This window comes from Amaranthus tricolor, chromosome 8, assembly GCF_026212465.1.
Source record: "Amaranthus tricolor cultivar Red isolate AtriRed21 chromosome 8, ASM2621246v1, whole genome shotgun sequence".
Taxonomy (NCBI): Eukaryota; Viridiplantae; Streptophyta; class Magnoliopsida; order Caryophyllales; family Amaranthaceae; genus Amaranthus; species Amaranthus tricolor.
Window position 1 is genome coordinate 21681944 of NC_080054.1, and position 6966 is coordinate 21688909.

Genomic DNA, 6966 nt, shown 5'->3' on the forward strand with positions numbered 1-6966 from the left:
TAATGATTTTTTGTCATTTTTAAAATAATTTTTTAATATCATGTATCTTTTGTTTCTAGATTAAATATTTTAGAAATTAAAATTTTAATGAAGAAACTTTGTTAATTAGTAAATACTTAAAATAAAAAAGCTACTGGAATTTATGTAGCTTTTAAATTCAAAAATATAATATTCTAAAAAATTTAATAGAACAAATCTAATTGTGATATACTACTCATACATTAAAGAATAAGTTGATGTTAACTTTGGTAAGAATTATTCCATATGGCAAATCACCATGTAAAGTTTTGTAATCTTTTAGTTAGAATGTATCATTGTCTCCAGAATTAGAGTAAATCAATTTGGGTGGAAAAAAACTTTCCAAAAGTTTTGTAGTGCTTTCCAAAATTTTTGATACAAATAGAAAAATTGTTTAGGTGAAAAATAAATTAAACGAGCCAAAATGACAAATAAGAACAACTTTAAGAAACGGATGGAATACTACATTTACCTGTTTTAAAAGATATCTTCTATTAAATTTAAAATAATTAAATAAATTTATTGTCTAAACCCATGTGGATAAGTTAGAAAAAACGTTATATGATATGTATGATGCAGTAACTTAGCATGTGATCGGTTTTACTTTTACCTATATGAATATGTAACTTATTCGTATAATAGTGCATTAAATCTTTTTTAAGGAACCATTGAAGGCAATAATGAATAAAGTAAAAATATTAAAGTGTTAATAATTTAGTTTTGTAACTAGAAGTTGATACTTTAGAACAAACGAATATGGGAGTTTATAAGATCATTAAGAAACTACACTACACTTTTCAAGCATATTAGCTAGTGCATTGTAAATTTTAACATGTTAGAGTATATAAGACCTCAATCATCAGTTGAAGTTTTTGGACTATAAACACATTCCTAAAAGCGTTATTCTGCCTACTTGGTGGTTAGTTTTGAACTTGAAATACACTTTTGAGATACAACTGTTTGCATCTAAATATAAGCACTATATATTTAGACGGCGTAAAGAACAAGAGATTATATAGATTAATCTAAGAAATAAAGTGAGAAGAATTATCTAAGTTCTTTCACCACTAAAATCTTGTTGAGAAAATATAGAGAGCAAGAAGATCAAAAATTTTACTAAAAGTGAATGAAAAATGGTGTGCAAAACCCTGATCCCTTAATCTCTTTATATAGGAGTTAGAACATACCTCTCATTATCCCATGATGTCCACCACTTTTCCATGTCTAGAGGTGACATGTTAGTGGCAAAATTAGGGTTATTAAACCCTAACCGCCAAATAATTAATGAAAAACCCACAAACAGAAGCCCAGAGCACATGTGACCAGTCGATGTTCTAAAGCGACAACTTGTTGCTTTCCTTTAGTTCCAAATTTTATTTTTCCAAAAAGTGAGCGGCGAGTATGTGCAAAAAACAATGACTTGTCACTTACTTTCTAATTTTTGCAATTCAGTTGCTTTTTTTTTTTCTTTGACTCAAGTTTTAACACTTCTATCTCAACTATTTTTCATAGTACTTTGGCCCATTTTTTTCATAGTATTTTACCATGGGCTTATAACCTTTATGCTTATTAAACTTATTATTATACTCTAAATGTACAACCATTCTTCTCCATTTAGAGTATATTCTTATTTCTCTATACGATCTTAGATTTCTCTATCTTGAAGTTATGCTTATTAAACTTATTATTATACTCTAAATGTACAACCATTCTTCCCCATTTAGAGTATATTCTTATTTCTCTATACGATCTTAGATTTCTCTATCTTGAAGTTATGCTTATTAAACTTATTATTATACTCTAAATGTACAACCATTCTTTCCCATTTAGAGTATATTCTTATTTCTCTATACGATCTTAGATTTCTCTATCTTGAAGATCAATGCTCAATTTCCCTATGGATTAAATTGACACCTAGTATATTTTCAATCACAAGTGAAACTAAATCAATGATGTCCCTTATGGATTGAATCAAAGATATATACTTATTCATCCAAATAGAAGTACATACATGACAAATTTCTCTTAAACCTTCAGCTCAACACTTTAAAGCCTGTTACTGTATCTTTTCATAAGCTCATTGGAATTCTATATGTCCATTTTTGGCTTCTTAAAGTGGCTAACTTTGAACATACGTAAATAGGTTAACCTATCTGTAAGTTTTGTGTCCTTGTGATCAAATACAAACAACATGAGCTCTTCAACTCTAGAATTGGAGAACTTTTAATTAATGTTATTGTATAACATCATAAGTTCATAAGTAATTCCTTTGGGTCTTATACTTGAGTTACTTACCAACATCGAACAAGGGATTCAACGTCATTGAATCATAATTCTCAGTGCTAATTGAGCATTATATTGGGTCATTGGTAATAATTGGACATAACTCAATTCCGATTGAAGTGTAATCAACAGAAATCCTTGGCAAATGTTTTTGTAAAGTTATCCGCCAAGTTAACCTTTCTATTAACATAGTCAAAAGTTATGTCTCTTTTTTTATTAAGTCTCTTCATAAGGTTATGCCTTAGTGAGATATGTCAAGTACGTGTGTTGTGTGATATAGGGGTTTATGGTATGTCCAGTAGGGATTTATGGTATGTAAAGTACATGTTTCAGCCTTAGGTATATTAAGTAGGGGTTTACGGTGTATATCAAGTTGGTGGTTAGGGTATGTTAAATAAGGATTTAGAGTATATCAAATAGGAGATTCGGGTATGTCAACTAACTGTTTTAGGATATGTCAAGGTTTTTTTTTATTTATTTTGCTTTTGAAAACTAGGATATGTCAAGTTGGTAAGGGTTGTTCAAGGTATTATGTTAAGTTGGTCTTTAGAGAATGTTAAGCAGGTGTTTAGGTGTATCAAGTAGGGGTTTAGGGTATGTCAATTAAGTGTTTAGGATATGTCAAATTGGTAGGGGTTTATGTTATGTCAAGTAGTGGTTTATATATTTGGTCTTTAAGGTATGTTAAGTGGGGATTTAATATATGTCAACTAGAGGTTTATGATATGTCAAATATGTATTTAGGGCATGTCAAGTAGCGATTTATAACATATTACGAAGGAGTTTGTAGTATGTTAAGTAGCGATTTATGAAATAATTATAACACACACGTTACTCATGAAATTCATAATTAAGAACCTAGGGATAATAAAGACTGCCATTTGAGGGATTCCAATTCCAAAAAGCTTTCCAATCCTTAACATATCCTATAAAAACGTAAGTTTCGCGTAATAATCATTAAATGAATAAAGGTTCGAAGGATTTTTTCTAAAAACATAATCATATATGAGGCATGAAAAGATTGATATGTATTTTAAAAAAATTTAGCCAGAATGTTAAGAGCTTCAGTTCGAGAAACAAATTCTTTAATGAAAATAATTTGTTCAAATTCTTTAATTCATTATGCATTTTTCGATTCTTTATTTGTTGTTTTGTTCACTAAAATTATCTGGGCACCCGAGTTTCTCAACTTTAAGAGACCGTCTAAAAGGAGAATTTGTGTTTCATTAAAGGCAAATACTCTTTTCATTTTATTGACTTTATCACATTTTATTTGGGACACAAAGGTTAAGAAAGTGGAGGGGACCACTATAAAATGGTACATAATTTGCTAAATTATTAATAAAGGACAAAAAAAATGGAGGGAACCACTATAAAGTAGGCTAAAGTAAGAGTAATACTCCTTTTGTTCCATATAATTTGAATCAAAGATAAAATTGTAGTTTTTTAAGAAGAAAGTGGATCTTGGTAATAAATGAAGAGAGAAAATAAATTGTGTAGATAAAAAAAAGAGTTAAAATGTATGAATGAGATTAAAAGAAAGTGGTGGGCTATAGTCCAAAATAGAAATGATGCAAATTAAGTGAGACGAACCAAAATAAAAAATGCTGCAAATTAAATGGGACGGAGAGAGTATTGTAAAAAAGACCTAAGAAATAAGGAAATGGAACAAAGCAAGTGAAATGAATAAATAAGGAATGGAACAAAGTTAATGAAATATTGAAATGGAGGATGTACAATTTTAACTAGTGAACAATATAGGCAACTTATGAAGGGTTGTTTATGACGTCAGGAAACAACTTATGAAGGGTCGTTTATGACGTCAGGAACAAATGCATAGGGTAAAAAAAGTGGATGGGGATCACTATAAATTAGGGGAAAGTAAGACTAATACTATAAAACAGACCTAATAAATAAGAAAATTGAACAAAGTAAATAAGGAAATGAGACAAAGTTATTAAAATAGAAATTGTACAATTTAAATTAGGGGTGTAACTAATTTGGTGAAAAACCGAACACTGAACCGAACCAGACCGAATAAGAAATTAGGTTTTGGTGATATTTTAAATATGGTTTGGTTTGGACAAAAAATTTAAAAAATTTTTTGGTTTGGTTCGATTTCAGTTTAGGGTCCGAAAAAACCGAACTAGACCAAAATTCTAAGGGATTGAGTAGACCCAAGCCCAATAAGAATTAAACCCTAATATTCATCTTCCTTTCACCATAAACGGCACTCCCCAATCCCCATTGCCTGACTCCCTCTTCCTTTCACCATTCTTGAATCTAAGTTCACTGACTATTCCTTCTCATCTTATCTCTTTCATTCGACCATTTGACCATTCTTGATAATTAATGCCATTCATCTTCTTAGTTCTCATCTCTTTCATTCGACCATTCTTAATACCTTCTCAATTCTCATCTCATCTCATCTCTTCTCAATGGAAGACCAATGGTAATATCCTTTATTTGCATTCATTTATTAGGTTTTAGATTTAGATTTATTTGTTATTTTTCGTTTACTTATTTAGATTTATCTCTTATTTTTCGTTTATTTTTCCCTCTTTTATTTTATATTTAGATTTATTTGTTGTAATTTGTCATTTTAGATGTATTTGTTATTTTTTTCGTCTTCTGTTTTTCGTCTTCTCTTATTCTAGATTTTCTCTGTTTTGTTTTTTTTTTCGTCTTCTGTTCATCGTCTTCTGTTTAGTTCAATTTGGATTGTATTTTTGCTGTATTTTTGTTATATTTTGTTATTTTTGCTACTGTTTTTTGTCTGCTTTGTGTATATTATTTCGTCTGCTTTGCCACCTTTATGTATATTATTTCGTCTGCTCTGTTGTATATTAGATATTAGTTTTTATTTTGTTTTTGTTTTTTTTTTTGTTTTAGTACTGGCGAAGTTAATGCCCAATCTACTACTTCTTCTAAAAAAGTTGTGAGGAAAAGGATGAAAAATAGATCTCCAGTATGGGATCACTTTGACAAAGAAGAAACTAGTGAAGGAGTTCGAGCTAATTGCAAATATTGTAAGATTAAATACAATTGTGACACAAAAAAAGAATGGAACTAGTACTTTGTGGGCTCACATTAACAAGTGTCGTAAGTATCCCTACAATACCTGTAATACTCCAGAATTTCCGACCCCTTAACAAAACCAAAACCGTAAAGGACGGGAGGAAATTCGGGTGTTACATAAAAGAAAAGGAAAAGAATTTAGATAAACGTTAAATATTAACTTTAAAAAGGTGAGTGAGTGGAAATTTCGGCAGCATCTGCCTTAAAACTGTGCGCCTTTGTAGAAAAACAAAAGTTATTTAGAAGCTAAAAAAGTAAAGTGCACGAAGTTGCTCAACACTTAACTCGTATTATAATTAGACACCCTAGACCTGAGGATACTTGAATCTTACTAAACTGGTTGGTTATCAACTCCCAAATCGATTCACCGCTAACTTTACTTATCATAACATAATCTTAACCTTTTACTTAACATGAAATACTCTTTTCATTAATCATATATGATCAAATCATTTTATAACATATTAAATCATATATCATGACTTGATTAATAGATTAACAACTCAAATTAATAACTCAAAACATAATACATGTTTCAAGTATATAATCAAATTATATATATCACGTTTTAGCAAGTTACTATAGTTAATAATTATACACTCACAGCCATGATACTAATACACATATCGTAATTATTCAACAATAACATCCCTTATCCATCATAATATCAAATTCTAATTACAACAATATGAGGATGATTTAGAATCATGAAGGGCAATGTCAAAGGTCACCAACCAACAATTTTCAGCTATTCATTTACCATACGACTAGATATGTTGAAAGTATATAATTTATATCAATTAAGATCACGAGCTAATATATGACTGAAGTAATGCATCATGTACATATATAATGACGGTACTAATAGTACTAATAGGGTAATAATAACAGTGATGATCAAAAAGATGACATTTTATGTATACATAAAAAAATGCAATGTGAAAAGAAAAAAAAAATAAATAACTGATGAACACACCTACATCACCACAATTTCCAATATCAATAGCAAAGCAATCATGTATCATACAATTTGATAAGGTTGTGATACCAACACTAATTTCACAATATCCAACCTACATCATAACATTTCCATCACAATACTACCTCTAACTATAAGACCGTTATCGCAACTATATGACTGCTACATTAACAATTCTAACACTATACTAAAGTACAACGACACAAGCCAACAAAATAACGCAAGACTTGAAATTATGCATTACAATTATTCCTTCGCAAACAAGTGGAATTCAATCGCCCTTTGACCTAAGATGCGAAACTTAAAATTAACAACTATAACATAATCGTTTGTATTAAAACACGTCAAAATTTCAAAACTCTTTTCATCAAATGCTTATTACGATCCAATGATTTAGTAACATCAAATTAAAACTCTTCTTAACACGAGTGCGAATATTATTTAACTCTCTTTATCGCATAATAATGATTGTGTATAATAATCGTTTAAGACATAATCCATTATCTCGATTCATCTCTCAAATTATAATTTGCATACTCATAGTCGTTTCTTCAATGTTTAGGTTTAAAACACCTCTTGACTTTTATTAGGACCACATTATCTTTAGT